A 17,372-nucleotide genomic window follows, 5' to 3' on the forward strand; every position below is an offset into this window, starting at 1 on the left:
GGTATATGAAATGGAGGTAATGAGGACTGAAAGCTAAAATTTTATTAGAAACAAAGAATAGGCCAAATATAACTTTTATTCAGAAATAAAAAAGCATTTTATATAATAGCCTAAACACATTTTTAGGGCTCAATAAATACCCTGCAAATAAATAAGGTATAAATATAACAGCAGGAAAATTAAAGAGACTCTAAATCTTCAGAAAATAACCAAGTATATTAATTCTAACCTGTGTTTACACAATTTTATCAAGGGATTACAAACATTACAGCATTTCTGATAATTCAGCATTTTCTAGTCCTTAGCCAGTCAGTAGCTTTGTTGCTAAACTAGTTATGAACAAAAAATCTATTTAAAATAATTTATTTCTACTAAGCTCTTAATTGCCTGCCTCAAAGTTTTGTTTCCAAGCATTCAAAAGAGCATATATGCCATTCCTCTCAATTACTTAAAACTACTTTTAAATATATTTTTTCTACAGTGTTAGTACCAAAAAGATAATAAAAGCCATAAAACTATATTATTGTGGTAGACACAAAAACAGTTGAAGTAAAATAAAACTGTATCTGCACTACACTGCTATCACCATTCTATATTATTTACTGTATTCAACTTTCAGAATTTCTAACACAGTTCACAGGAATAGAGTAAAGTTGAACAGAAATGGTAAAGTCTATATATGGGAAATAAAAATGTCTTTAGACTTAGCAACTTTGGTATTACATTATGAGTCTTTTAAAGTTGACTGGATTTATCTAGTCCACAATCAAAACATTATTACTTACGTCATCACATAATAATGGTAACATATACAGCTGGACAAACGTTTTTGAAACGTTAATATTCTGCTGAAAACATTTTCACAAAAAGCCTACTCACCTTGCATCACTTTTTATTGAAAGCTCTAAATTAAGGCTGTCACACATCAAAGACTATAACTAGGTATGTTAAAAGAGAAGGAAACAAAAATAGTGAAGAAGGAAAAAGCAGCATGCCTCACTCCCACATATACACATCCCCCAAATGTGCAAAATAATATAACCTGAAAGTCCAAATCTATAAACAGAAATTTTGGAATGTCTTTCCCATCACAACCTTTCCTCTACCATGGAAACCCACAATTCCCCCTAACTCACCTGCCACATAGTCTCTGTCTCTGGAAACCTAATTCATTTAGCATCATCTACCAATTTCACTTATCCTTCCAAGTCTCTGTCCCTCCTTCTCCTCTACCACCCCTCTCCACCAAAAATGGGGAAAAGAAAAGAATCTACCAGGCTGGAAACTAAGACCCTGTAAGTACAAAAAGAAAGGTATAAAGTTACTTGGGCAACCACCCAATGATCAGCTAAGATCTTCCTCTTTCCCTGCCCCACTTCCCCTACTTTAGGAGTAACTGAATATTCCTGCTTAGCAATTCCTCTAATTTAAGATTTTGCTGGCTAATTATTCCCTGATTATAATCACTTGTGCAGGGGCTTCCCTGGTGGCACAGTGGTTAAGAATCCGCCTGCCAATGCAGGGGACACAGGTTCGAGCCCTGGTCCGGGAAGATCCCACATGCCGTGATGAAACTAAGCTCGTGTGCCACAACCACTGAGCCTGCGCTCTAGAGCCTGCAAGCCACAACTACTGAAGCCCATGCACCTAGAGCCCGTGCTCTGCAACAAGACAAGCAACCACAATGAGAAGCCCACACACCGCAACAAAGAGTAGCCCCTGCTCACCGCAACTAGAGAAAGCCCACGCACAACAACGAAGACCCAACGCAGCCAAAAATAAGTAAATAAAATAAATTTATTTAAAAATAATAATAATAACCACTTGTGCAGGTATAATAATCAAATTAAGACAAAATACATATTAAGGAAAAAAATAAATGAAATATTTTTCAGGGACCGTTAGCTACTACCTGTCCATTATTTAGTTCTGATAGACTGGCAGGATTTCAATGTATTTACCAGCAGGTGGTCTGATCAATTATTCAGGCCAACATTTTTGTCATTAACTGAATCAACATTTTTGATCAACTGATATGTATATGCAACACTACCTAAGATTCCTAAGACATGCATAAAATATCATGGTCTCTGCCCAAAGGAGTTCATAATCTAGCAAGAATGGAAAACACAAGAAATAATGTTAGTTTTGATAATATAATGTGTTAAGCGCTATAACTGAAGTTTAAGCAATTTATCATAGGAAAATCAAGGCAGGGATCAATTAATTCTCCCTCTGTTACCTTTCCAAAAGAAAAGGAAGAAGTGACCTTTATGTTGGCTCCACATTTAAGAATAAAATGAATACCACATGCTTTGGACTTTGCTCAGTAGTGTTCCTAGGTCTTTATAGATATTAACTAACTTAATACAAAAAACAAACTTATGAGGTTGGTGCTAATATTATTCACATTTCACAGAAGAAAAAACTGAAGGGTTAAGTAACTCACCAAAGGTTATAAAATTAGTAAGTGGCAGAACCAAAGTCTTTATAATGGTTTAGCAGGCTCTCCACAATCTACTGTGCTATCACCTCCTCCTCCTCATCACTACCATGGCTTTAAGAATCTGAGAGGAAAAATGCTTCAAGTCCTTTAGCGTCTTTTAACTAGATCATATTTGAAAGTAATTACATAAGTTCTACTTTTACATTAGTTTTACTTTTGTGATTTAATAATGCTTTCTGAACAATGTTTTTTTTTTTTTAAAAAAAGACAAAGGTAAAGGAAAAAAGTTTGTTCCAGGCAAGAGATTTCTATGAATATGTTTAGAATCTCTACACAGTAACAAAGTAGACATATGTGTTCTTTTAATTTACACTACCTGCTGTGACAATTAAAGTTGTTAGAACTCACAGTGTACTTTTCATGACCAGATCTATCCTAAGGAGGAATGAAAGCTCCAAAAATTCAAACCACCCACCCCAGAAACTCCCCTAACCAGGTCTTTCTAGAACAATTTTCCATTTCTACCTTCACCAAAAATTAAGCCAAAATCTTAAAAAATTTCACAACCAATGTAGTTAACCCACTCGGTTAAGAAAGAAAATCCTACAAAGGGGTAATCAAATAAATTCTTTAAAATGCTGGCCGTGGGCTTCCCTGGTGGCACAGTGGTTGGGAGTCTGCCTGCTGGTGCGGGGGACGTGGGTTCGATCCCTGGTCCGGGGGTATCCCACATGCCGCTGATCGACTGAGCCCGTGCACCACAGCTGCTGAGCCTGCGCTCTGGAGCCGCAAGCCGCGGCTGCTAGGCCCACATGCCACAACTAATGAAGCCCGCACACCTACAGCCCGTGCTCTGTGGCAAGGGAGGACATCGCGATCGGGGGCCTGTGGGCCGCAGCAAAGAGTGGCCCCCGCTCGCCGTAACTAGAGAAAGCCCACGTGCAGCAGCAAAGACCCAACGCAGCCAAAGATAAACAGATAAAATAAATTTTAAAAGTTTTTTAAAAACCCTTCACCATTAAAAAAAAAAAAAATTGGCCAAAGTGAGTAAAATAAAGGCACCAACTGAAAATGTTCACCTGCCCTTGGCCTTTTCAAATCACCTAACCAGTAAACATGTGTCAAATAAGAAACCAACTCCCCACCCACGTTAGAAAACACAACAGTATAAGCATTTTTAGAAAATCCTTAGACTATAAACCACTAAAGAGACAAACCTAACCTTTAAATCCAAGCCACCTGTTGAGGAAAGACACCTTCCAAAAGCTAAACTTATCACAGAGGGGATGATAAACTATCAAGCAACTATGTAATCCTTCCCCAAATTCACCAATAGAAATTAGTTTTTAAGAATAGTAAATCACTAAACTCAAGGAAAAGCTGCTTTATTTTTACATGAATTTTTACTTGAATACATACCAATTTTGTAAATAATCATAAAATATTTTGCACTATGATGATCAAGATCACTCAGGTCAATTTTCAAATGATCTCCTCAAAAACATTACAAGCATGCTCTGATAAAAGTACTTCACAGTTTACAAAGTGCTTTCAAGTGTCACATTTCACGGGACACGCCCTACACACACAATTACCTAGGCAGGTATTAGTGTTTGCCTCCATTCTATAGATGATGAAACTGAGGTTCCAGAGGTTAAGTACCCATGGTTACACAACACCTGTCATGGCAAAGACTTCAACCAGATCCTCTGCCTCCAAATAAATGTCTACTTTAACATAGCACAACCGGAAAGGTCATTCCCAAGTTAAAATATTGATACATTTAATGTTACTCTTAACAATATTCTAAGAATCAAAAATAAATAAATACACATCTTTGAAGTAAGGATAAGATCAATGAACATAAACTTTGAAATTAAAATGCTATCTACAGTAAGTTACCATGTAAATAAACAAAAAATTAAATTCATCTGATTTTCATAACACAAAAATTATCCTACTGTAATAATAAGGAAACCCTAGAAAAGATTATAGGAATACCCATTTGAAAATTAAAGTTTAACTATTTAAATTTTATTTTTAAGTGTCAATTCTTCATGAATAAAAACATGTTAATATATTATTAAAAACCAAAAACAATAAGAGGGAACTGGAATTATTACTTCTAATATGAAATATAATTACTCTCATTTAAAAACATGTAAATGGTCCATTAAAAAGCTCATTTTCTGACAATTTTATCTTATTCAATACTAGAATCAGTCATTCTTATCTCCTCTAAAACACATGCCCAGAATCACATAAGGCACTAGACACAATGTAGAGGTGTGTCCACACATAAAAGAAATGATTTTTAATCTGATTAGAAATCTAAGATTTGCCATCAGAGTCAATCTGAGAGTACCTCAAGAAGTGGCTGCAAAGAAGCCCAGTGATTTCTCTGTAACTGCAGTAACTATATTAGTTTGAACAATTCATGTAATATGTGAGATTTTTTAAAAATAGTAGTAGATGGGACTTCCCTGGCAGTCCAGTGGTTAAGACTCTGTGCTTCCACTGCAGGGGGGCACAGTTCAATCCCTGGTCAGGGAACTAAGATCCTGCATGCTGCACGGGGCAGCCAAATAAACAGTAGTAGTTGATTTAACAAGTTAACTCATCATTTAGAAGCACTAGCTTCTACTAATGTAGAATAGACATTTTCTTATTTGGGCCCAATTTACTCTCAATTAGAAAACTAGGGAATGTAAAAAGCAGGACATTTTATCTTTCCTTTTCAACCTATGAATTAGAAACATATTAAACTGGCTGCATAATACAAGATTTTCCATATTTGTTTTGAAAAATATTTACTAATATTAAAATACTATTACATATTACTAGAATTATTAAATACCTTAAATACAAATTATCCATAAAATAAACACATCTTTGAAGAAAATACCAGAATTCACAATTTCATTTTAATTAACTATACTACAAAATTCTGTTTACGTGACAGATGCCTAGTAAATTGCATGCATCTATTCCCTGGCACCCTCTTGAACTGGTTATGACTGACTTTCCAAAACCTTCCTAGGGGTCCAATACTGTGGGTTATAATTGAAGCAAACATTGTGCTTAAAAGTTCACAAAGCACATGGCCATAAACCATTATTTTCAAAGCTGAAACAACCCGCTGGGTAGAGATGACGCAGGTTCACAAAAAGTAAGGAATCTGAACTTCCAGCCTAGGTGAGATGGCATAGCTCTCTTTTTCCCTGCCCCTCTTCACTAAACACCATGTTAAACTAGGGGAATAACACCAGAGACAATTGAATGAAAACTATGAAAACTGATAAGCAGGCAGCTAACCAGTTTGGGACTCCAAGACTAGAAACAGAAAAGCAGCAGAGTGTTTTATGTCCCCAGACCCAACAGAAGAAGGCAACCCAGACTGGCATTTCCTAAGGTAGGCCAGACAGTCACACTCCTCCCCCAAACTAAACAGGCGTCCCTCTACAATATCAAGCAAGGGAGATCAACTGGAAGCCCAGTCAACAACAAAGACCAGAAAGGGGAAGCAACTCTTCCATCGCCACATGACCTGAAACTCCTGTTTCCCACCTAGAAATACTGAGGCAAGTGGGCAGAACTCAGGGACCCAGCCAGTGCAAGCATCTCAGTTTGTGCCAAGACTCTCCCTCTCACCCAGAGACATGGGGACAGGGAAGAATTGGGGGTTTGAGGTGGGTACCAGGAGGAGGATCCTACCACAATCCTCTCCCATTTAGAGACACCCAAAAGCCTGATAGGAGGCCATGTCTTCTATTCTCTCAGGCAGCATCAGTAAGGACCAGTGGGAGCCCCAGCAGGATCAGATAAACCAAGCCAACCACAAAGGCTCTGAAAATTAAACTGCCATTAGAACCAAAGTCATAAAAGTGGGCCAAGACCTATACACTAAACCTAAACAGGGTGACCGCATGCTAAAATAAAAAATGTAAATAGGGACCAGAGCCTCCTAACGTAATATATAACACAGAAAATGACACAAGAAAATCCTAACATTGAGTGATAATCAACCAAGGCCAATACAGAGATGAGTCAGATGTTGGAATTATTTGAAAAGGATTTTTTTTTTTTGCGGCATGCAGGCCTCTCACTGTTGTGGCCTCTCCCGCTGTGGAGCACAGGCTCCGGATGCATAAGCTCAGCGGCCACGGCTCACGGGCCCAGCTGCTCCGCGGCATGTGCGATCTTCCCAGACCGGGGCACAAACCCGTGTCCCCTTTATTGGCAGGCGGATTCTCAACCACTGCGCCACGAGGGAAGCCCTGAAAAGGATTTTAAAGCACCATAATAAAATGTCTCAACAAGTAATTATAAGTTCTCCTGAAACACGTGAAAAAAATGGAAAATCTCAGCAAAGAAACAGAAGTTATAAAAAAGAAGCAAAAGAAAATTACAGAACTAAAAAATACTATAACATGAAACTTTAAAACTTGCTGGATAGGCTCAATACAACCATGGAGATAACAGGGAAGAGAATCACTGAATTTGAGACAGAAAAATAGAATTAATCTAATGTGAAAAACAGAGAGAAAAAAGACTGAAAAAAAATCTAACAGAGTCTTAGGAACCTGTGGGCCAATAACAGAAGATCCAACATTCTTATCACTGGAGTCCCAGAAACAGAGGAGAAATAAAGAGGGGCTGAAACAGTATTTGAAGAAAAGATGGCAAAAACCTTCTCATATGTGACAAATACAAACTTACAGATCCAAAAAACTAAACAAACCCAAAACAGGATAAACCCAAAGAAATTTACACCAGGACACATCATAATTAAATGTTCAAAAATTAAAAACAAAGAAAAAACTTTGAAGGCAGCCAGACAAAAATTACCTATAATGGAACAACAACTGAAATGACACCAGATTTCTCATCTCAACCAAAGAGGCCAAAAAAAGTGGCAGAATATTTTCTGAATGCTAGAAAAAAAAAAAAAAAGAACTGCCAACCAAGAATTCTATACCCAGTGAAACTATTCTTCAGGAATGTCTTGGTCTATTCAGGCTGCCATAACAAAACACCACAAAATGGATGGCTTACAAACAATAGAAATTTACTTCTCACAGTTCTGGGGGCTGGAAGTCCAAGATTAGGGTGCCAACATGGTCAGGCGAAGGCCCTCTTCCAGACTGCAGACTTTTGTCTGTATTCTTACATGGCAGAAAAGGGGCAAAAGAGCTCCCTCTTTTGTAACAACACTAATCCCATTCATGAGGGCTCTCCCCCATGACCTAACAACCTCCTAAAGGACGCAACTCCCAATACCGCCATATTGGGCATTAGGATTTCAACATTTACATTTTAGGAGAATTCATTCAGACCACAGCAAGGAACAAAGGAGAAATTTTTTAAAGCGTTCTCAAAAGAAGAAAAACTAAAAGACTATGTCACTAGCAACCCTACCCATAAAGACTGGCTGAAGAAAATTTTCCAAACAAGAAAAAGAATAGAGGGGCTTCCCTAGTGGTGCAGTGGTTGAGAGTCTGCATGCCAATACAGGGGACACAGGTTCAAGCCCTGATCCGGGAAAATCCCACATGCCATGGAGCAACTAAGCCCGTGCACTGCAACTACTGAGCCCATGCGCCTAGAGCCCATACTCCACAGCAAGAGGAGCTGCCACAATGAGAAGCCCACACACTGCAAAAAAGAGTAGCCCTGCTCGCCGCAACTAGGGAAAGCCCGCGCGCAGCAATGAAGCTCAACACAGCCAAAAATAAATAAGTAATTTTAAACATAAACAAATGTGTAAAAAAAGAAAAAGAATAGAAATACAAGTATACACAACAAGATACCTTTTCCATCATTAGTTTTCTAGATCATACTCACTGACAGAAACAAAAATTATACTACTACTGATACTTAAAACAATTATATTTAAAAGTCAAGAAGGTAAAAAGGTAAAAGAGAAGTAAAGTTTCCACACTTCAGTTGAATAGTAAAATATTGATACCAGGAGACTGTTATAAGTCATATATACATTAGGTAATAACTACAACAACCACTACGAAAACTATACCAAGACAGACTCAAAAACATTATAAATAAATCTTTTACAAATTATGAAAGATAGAATCCTAAAATATGTTCTAGTAATCTGCAGGAAGGCAAGAAAAGAGAAACAAAAAAATGAAAACCAGAGAAAATAAAACAAAAAACAAATAATAAAATGGCAATTTAAGTGCTAATATTTATCGATAATTACCTTAAATGCAGATGGTCTAAACAGACGAATCAAGAAAGACTGGCAGAGTAGATTTTTGAAATGCCCCACTATATGCTGCTAACAAGAAATTCAGTAACGTACATCAAAAGTAAAAGAATGGAAAAGCTATGACAACTCTTTTTTTTTTCAGCAGAGAAACTGTATTAACACAACCAACCAACAAGGTCAGCTTGATATATATAGAATACACCACCCAACGAAAGCAGAATACATATTTCTTTTCAAGCACCCATGGAATATTCATGAAGACAGATTATATCCTGGGCCATAAAACAAGCCTCAACAAATCTAAAACAACTGAAATAATACAAGAGATACATTATCTGACAATAATGGACTGAAACTAGAAATCAGTAACAAAGACAACAGGAAAATTTGTGAACACAAAACAGTAAAGAACACTTTTTAAAAGTCCATGGGTCAAAGAGGAAATCTCAAAGAAAAAATTTAAATATATACATAAAAATGAATGAAAATAAAAACACAGCATGTCAAAATATGTGGGATGCAGCTAAACCAGTAGTTAGAAGGAAATTCATAGCACTAAATGCTTACATTAGAAAAGAGGAGGGGCTTCCCTGGTGGTCGAGTGGTAAAGAATCTGCCTTCCAGTGCAGGGGACGTGGGTTCGATCACTGGTTGGGGAACTAAAGATCCCATACCACAGGGCAACTAAAACCTGCTCACCACAACTACTGAGCCAAACTACAGAGGCCACGCGCCCTGGAGCCCGCACGCCACAACTACAGGGTCCACGTGCCCTGGAGTCCACACACCACAACTAGAGAGAGAAAACCCACACGCCACAACTTGAGAGAACCTGCGCCGCAACGAAAGATCCCACGCACCTCAACAAAGACCTCGTTTGCCACAACTAAAACCCGATGCAGCCAAAAAACAAAAAAAGAAAATAAACAAAAATCTTAAAAAAAAGAAAAGAGGAAAGATCTCAAATCAATAACCTAATTACTTACCACAAGAAACTTTAAAAAAAAAAGCAAACTATAAACCCAAAGCAAGCAGTAAAACAGAAACAATGAAGAGCAGAAATCAATGAAATTAAAAATAGGAAAACAGAGAAAATCAATGAAGCAAAAATTTTAAAAGCCTCTAACATGACAAATAAAAATAAAAAGAGAGAAGACACAAATCACCAATATCAAGATTTTAATAGGGATATCACTAAGATTGCACAGCACTTAAAAAGATAATAAGGGAATACTACAAAAAAATTTATACTTTTAAATTGGACATTTAGAAGAAATGGACCAATTTATCAAAATCACATTACTAAAACTAAACCAAAATGAAACCAATAATCTGAATAGTTCTATAACCATGAACTGGTTATAGAATAAATGAACTGGTCTATGAAATGAATTCTTAGTTGACAAAGGGGCAAAAATAATTCAATGGAGGAAAGATAGCCTGTTCAACAAACAGTGCTGGAACAACTGGACATCCATATGCCAAAAAAAGAGTCTAGACCTAAACCTCACAACCACATACAAAATTATCTCAAAATGGATGATGAATGTAAACATATAACTATAGAGTTTTTAGAATAAAAAAGAAGAGATCCTTCAAACCTAAAGAAAAGGGTTCTTGGGCTTGGCACCAAACACATGTTCCATAAAAGAAAATAAACCAAACTTTATCAAAATAAAAAACATGTGCCCTATGAAAAGATGCTCATTATCACTAATGATTAGAGAAAAGCAAATCAAAACTACAATGAGGTACCACCTCACGCTAGTCAGAATGGCCATCATTTAAAACTCTAGAAATAATAAATGCTGGAGAGGGTGGGGAGAAATGTGAACCCTCTTACACTGTTAGTGGGAATGTAAATTGGTGCAGCCATTATAGAAAACAGTATGAAGTTTGCTCAAAAAATTAAAAATAGTTGCCATATGATCCAGCAATCCCACCCCAGGGCATATAACCAGACAGAACTATAATTTGGGGCTTCCCTGGTGGTGCAGTGGTTAAGAATCCACCTGCCAATGCAGGGGACATGGGTTCGAGCCCTGGTCCAGGAAGATCCCACATGCTGCAGAGCAACTAAGCCTGTGTGCCACAACTACTGAGCCTGTGCTCCAGAGCCCACGAGCCACAACTCCTGAAGCCTGGACGCCTAGAGCCCATGCTCTGCAACAAAAGAAGCCACTGCAATGAGAAGCCCGCACACCACTACGAAGAGTAGCCCCTGCTCACTGCAACTAGAGAAAGCCCACACACAGCAACAAAGACCCAATGCAGTCAAAAATAAATAATTAAAATAAATAAATTTAAAAACTATAATGTGAAAAGATTACATGCACCCCATGTTCATAGCAGCACTATTTACAAGAGCCAAGACATGGAAGCAACCTAAATGTCCATCGATAGATGAATGGATAAAGAAGATGTGATATACATACACAATGGAATACTACTCAGCCATAAAAAGAATGAAATAATGCCATTTACAGCAACATGGATGGACCCAGAGATTATCATACTAAGTGAAGTAAGTCAAAAAGAGAAAGACAAATATCATATGATATCACTTATATGTGGAATCTAAAATATTGAATACAACACAAATGAACATATCTACTAAACAGAAACAGCCCCACAGACATAAAAAACAGACTTGTGGTTGCCAAGGGGGAGTGAAAGTGGGGAAGGGATGGACTGGGAGCTTGGGATTAGCAGATGCAAACTAGTATATATAGGATGGATAAACAACAAGGTCCTACTGTCTAGCACAGGGAACTATATTCAATAACCTGTGATAAACCATAATGGAAAAGAATATGAAAAAGTATATATATATGTGTGTGTGTGTATAATTGGGTCACTCTGCTATACAGCAGAAATTAACACAACACTTAAATCAACTATACTTCAATAAAATATTTTTTTAAAATGTGCCCTGTGAAAGACCTTTTTAAGAAGATGTAGCTTATCATAGCTATAGGCTGAGAGAAAATGTCTGCAAACCATATATCTGACAAAGGTCTTGTATTTAAAATATATGAAGAACTCTCAAATCTCAAAAGTTAAAAAAAAAATTCTGATTAAAAAATGAGCAAAAGACACGTACAGACAACAAATAAGTACACACAAAGACGTTTAACATCATTAGAGAATGCAAATTAAAACTACAGTAAGATATCACTATACACCTATCAAAATGGCTAAAATAAATAGCAATAATAACAAATGCTGGCAAGGATGCAGAAAATCTCTTACATTGCTGATGGGAATGTAATATGATACACCACACTGAAAAACAGTTTAGAAATTTCTTATAAAACTAAACATGGGGGCTTCCCTGGTGACGCAGTGGTTGGGCGTCCACCTGCCAATGCAGGGGACACGGGTTCAAGCCCTGGTCTGGGAAGATCCCACATGTTGCAGAGCAACTAAGCCCGTGAGCCACAACTACTGAGCCTGCGCTCCAGAGCCCATGAGCCACAACTCCTGAAGCCCACGCACCTGAAGCCCGTGCTCCGCAACAAGAGAAGCCACCACAATGAAAGGCCCACACACCACAACGAAGAGCAGCCCCCACTCGCCGCAACTAGAGAAAGCCTGCACGCAGCAACAAGAACCCAACGCAGCCAAAAATAAATAAATAAAATTAAAAAAAAAAAACATGGCCTCCCATTCAACCCAGGAAGCTCACTCTTGGGCATTTATCTCACAGAACTTATACATAAAATCCTGTACATGAATGTTCATAACCACTTTATTATTAATAGCAAAATACTGAATATACCAAAAGTCCTTCAACAGCTGAATGGTTAAACAAAGTATGTATTAATATACCATTATAAACCATTCTTGAAATGGAAAATATGTCACCAGGGGACAGGGAGGGATTTTGGGGTAGGGTGCAAATATAAAGGGTAGCAATTTCTTTGTGGTGATGGAATAGTTCTGTATCTTCGCTGTTGTGGTAGTTACATGAATTTATACATAGGAGAAAATCACACAGAACTATAAACACACAAATGAATTAGGATTAAAAATGGTGAGAACTGATTAAGTTTGGCAATTCAGATAACAGTAGTGTACTAATGTCAATTTCCTAATTTTGATGTCTTATTAGAGCTTTAGAAAATGTCACTGTTGGGGGGAAGCTGGGTAAAGTATACACAGGACTCTACTATTTTTGCAACTTCCTTTGAGTCTATAATTATTTCAAAATAAAGTTGTTGCTGTTTTTTTAATTATGTGAGATGGGAAATAGAGGGCAGAGATACAGATGAAACAAGACGGCCCGTTAACTGCTAACTGTTGAGGCTAGGTCACTGGTATACAGAGGTTCATAATACTATTGTATTTTTCACCTTTTTAAATTTTTCATATTAAAAGGTTAACAGAAATATAACATGCTGCATATCAAAATATTAACAGCAGCTTCTTCCAGTTAGTGATTTTACTCTTTTTGCTAATATGCATTTAAAATTTTTTCTATAAAATAAATTTCTTATATAAAACAATTTTTGAAGAAATCTTTGCTCATATAGTCTTTTGTCCTACTTGTTTTTCTCATTTTTAAAAAGTAGCACCACAGAAAAAATTTTTTAAACTTAAAAAGAACTCCACTGATAGTTCTTTCTGACAATAAGCACGTAATTTGAAATACCCAATTTAAATCTAAATACCCAATTTATATTTCACCCAATTACATGTCACCTGAAAGTTCCAATATCTTTTTCTAAAATTAACCAAAAGGATCCTGATGGAATAGATTTACAATCAGCACAGTAACGGACCATTACAGTGATCCTCACAAAACAGAACAGATGTCTTAAGTTCAAGACACCCTAAGACATTTTAACAATTCCAGTTGGGTTTGCATTTGCATGTTGCCTACAGTATCATAATCAACTTCCAATTGTTTTGTTTTTAAATTGTATGTGGTCTTTTTTAATTTTTCAAACTTTTTTTTATAAAAGCAGATGCTGAAAAGGTTATAATGGTTACAAAACCATGCTAAAGAATTCAACAATGTGCGAATCTGAAAAAAGTAACAATAATTTAGTGGATACTGAGATTCCCATGATGCAATTTTTTAAATTTTAGCTTATTTAAATTTATCAAGCAAAAATGATAAAATACCATTTCCCTCAGTAATAATTAAAATTAGTTTTAATTAAATAAGTAAATTACAATTAAATTATAATAGAAATAACGAAACCTAAACTCCACGTTATCTGTAGGACCTCGGGGTAAGTCACAATCTCTCTAAAACTCTGGTTTCCTTATCTACATACTGAAAGAGTTATACTTGTGTTTTGTTGTTGTTGTTGTTTTTGGTTTTGGCCTCGCCACACCGCTTGCGGGATACTAGTTCCCCAACCAGGGATCGAACCCGCTCCCCCGGCAGTGAAAGCACGGAGTCCTAACCACTGGACCGCCAGGAAAGAGTTATACTTGTTAATCTTCCAGCTCCAAAATCCTATGTACTGATGCTTTAAAATATACTTTCTAACCTTTTACCCATGATCATTCTAATGACAACTCTGAGAAAAGATTTATAACCGATGTGATATACAGATGCCAATTACATTACAAATCATTTTCATAGGCAGAATATTATTCTCAACAATTAAATCGGGGCTTCTCAACATCAACACTACTAACTCTTTGCACTGGATGATTCTTTGTTGTGGGGGTTACCATGCGCACTGGAGGATGTTTAGCATCTACACACTAGATACCAATAGAATCCCCCCAGCGTGACAACCAAATACGTCTCCAGACGTTGCCAAAACCACCTCTCCTGGAGAATCACTGTATTAGATTAAAATTTTCCAGAGTTCTTTGGAGATGGGAAGGAGGAAGAAGAGAAAATGTTTTTGTGACATAGGAGGAAAGGCATAAGAAAGGCTAGGAATGAACAAATTGTAGCTAATGTCGTGATAATAATGAAAATAGCAGTATATAAAGCAGAGGAGAAAATTCACAGGTATTCCATCTGTACCTTTGTAAACATCTTCAATAAAGAGGGCCAAAGGAAGGTTTTTTAATCAGAAATTAATGAAATTAACATAATTCCTCCTCTCCCTAGCTTTTGTGAGGAGGCTAAACATTCTCAAGTTACCAACTAACTTGTATTTCAGTGTATTCTTCAAACACTGAAAATACCCACACGAAAAACACATCTCCCCACAGTTAAATACAATAAGCATCTATCTGTTTTAATCAAATGTAAATGTGCTACAAAATGCCATGAAAAGTAACACTGAGGAATATCCTCAAGTCCTTTATGTATTTAAATAAAGGCCAAAGACATTCAGTGTGGAGAAACTACATACATCTAAATGCTACAACAGAGATTAAACGTTCACACATTCACTTTCTGACTCTTCTAATACTCACTATAAAATCAACTCAGCCATATTTTCCACCAAACAGACAAATACCCAGTTTCCTTAGTCTATTCTTGGATAGGTCACCAGACTGGGAATAAGAGACCCAGAGTCTATTCCCAGCTGCAAACAGACTGGTAATCTCAAGCAAATTATTCACTCAGGTTAAGGTTCTACACCCATTTCACGCTGACAATACTGAAAATCTGCCCAGAAACAAGCACCGAGAAACCCAGGACTTCCTTCTGCACCCAAAGGACAACTGCAAACGTATTTTTAGATTTCTTAAATCTAAAAATCTGAATAGGATTTTATTTATAGCAACATTTAACATACTTGAAATTTCAAAACTGTGTGGTGCCTTTACCAACTGCCCTTCATAAAATTAATAAGAAACGCTGTTTTTAATCACGCCATGCCCAATTGTGTAAAACTCTATATGCAAACTACACAAATCATAATTACGTATAACAAAAAAAGCTGTTTTTAATTCAAGCTCTTGGGAAGGGCTTTAACTTTTGCATTTCCTAACTATCTAGTTTTTAGTCTACTACACAAGTAGCTCTTTCCTGGCACTCTAATAAGTGCTTCACAAAGTCTGGAGAGCCAAAGTTTGCCCTTACAGACTAATTCTGGAAAGGCCTTAGGACTGTTCTTACCACTAAACATGCAGGTTTTAGTAGCGTCAATATACGGATACAAGCGTACATTTTCTGCTCTTGATACCAAGTAAAAAAAACTGTCTAGTAGACCCAAGTTACCCGTCTGACCTTTTCGCACACCATAAAACTGTAAACACAATACAGTCCAATATAAGATTTGAAAAAAACAGGGTTAGGACGGAAAGGAGGGTGTCAATTAACGTCCGTCGGCTCCTGCTGTCAGGCAGACACTTGTTAGCCGCCGAGAAGCCACTCACAAAGTTTGCCATCTCGCTGGGGGAAGCGGCCCCGACCGCGCCGCGGGCCCCGACCCGGAAGACGGGTGTCTGGAAGGCCCCACCGCCCGCCGTGGCCCAGGCGCGCCAGCCACCCCGGCAGGAAAAACCCCAGCTTCTCGGCGCTGCTCCGCCGCCTCCCTGCACACAGGCGCACTCACGCACGCACGCGCGCGCACACACACACGTACACACAACAAAAGGAAGCCGTGCGAGCCGCGTGCGGAGGTTTGCTCGGGCGCTCATGGAAGCCCCTCCTCCCGGCCCCCATCGCGCCGCGCGGGGCCTGCTCACTTGCTGGAGCGCCCCCCGAGGGCCCGTGGGTGCACGGATTCCCGAGGCCCGCGGCCCACTGGACCGACCCCGCCCGGCTCGGCTCTGCTCGGCCGCGCTCGCAGGCAGCTGCGGCTGCTCTGGGCCCACCACCCGCTCAGCTCCGCCCGCCGCCGAGCCGAGCGCCGGCAAAATCCCGCCCGGGAGGGCCTGGTCTCCCAACCGGAGGGCTCCCTACTTGCCGGGTTTCTCAGGAAATAAAACTATTATACTTAATTATCCTTGGTAAAATTCCTCCCTACGTACCGTGGGACATGTAAGGCCCTTTCCTTACCGAACCACTATCAAAAGTAGTATCCAACAGAACACTCCTTACAATAAGAAATCTCTTTCAGTAACCTCTTCTTTAATCCTTCCTCTTCCTCTTACTTTTCTACACCTTAGTTTACTCATTTTAGTTTTCTCTTGCCTTCCTGTTTTCAACCTATGAGCCACATTTTCCCAAAAGAATAATCTTCCCTAAACCGTCTTTCCAATTTTACCCCTTTGAAATTTACTTTTCTAATAGTAACAAGCTTTCTCGTAAATCCCTTCCATTACACCTCCCACTTTATACAAAACCTCTCCACAAGTAACTTCTATCATTTTATCAGCATCTACCAAATCAATTCATAAATAACTTTCTCAAATACTGCATTTTTTGTTTGTTCCTACATTCCCTCAAAGCTAACACTCTCCAACTTAACACACAAATTTGCTCCAAATTGCCCTCAAATTTTGTGAACCTATTCCAGAGGCCACCAAAGTCACTGAAAAATCTATTTCCTAAACATACCCCAATAACTTAATGATCTTTCCAAATATTCTCTACCAATTCATTTGAATCACTCGTAACAAGACTACCACACATTTCCCCAAAGACTCTAATTACAGAACCTAATCAGATTAACACATTATCTCTACCATTATATGTATCTACACATGCAGGTGTATATGTATGTGTTGACAAGTATATAGGGGACCCTGCAAAACATCAAGTGTGTATTTCATTCTAATCCCTTATATATTGGCTCCTCTCAAATTTACAAGGTAAACTCCTTCACA

At 38.0% G+C, this 17,372-nt stretch overlaps 1 protein-coding gene across 2 annotated transcripts in view; it reads right to left on the bottom strand.

Moving 5' to 3' along the window:
- The window catches only part of ZNF148 (zinc finger protein 148), a 126,364-nt gene that overhangs the window by 96,146 nt on the left and 12,846 nt on the right, over positions 1-17,372 (bottom strand). The window lies entirely within an intron of this gene.

The sequence above is a fragment of the Neophocaena asiaeorientalis genome, unplaced genomic scaffold (assembly GCF_003031525.2).
Source record: "Neophocaena asiaeorientalis asiaeorientalis breed wild unplaced genomic scaffold, Neophocaena_asiaeorientalis_V1.1 scaffold423, whole genome shotgun sequence".
Lineage (NCBI taxonomy): Eukaryota > Metazoa > Chordata > Mammalia > Artiodactyla > Phocoenidae > Neophocaena > Neophocaena asiaeorientalis.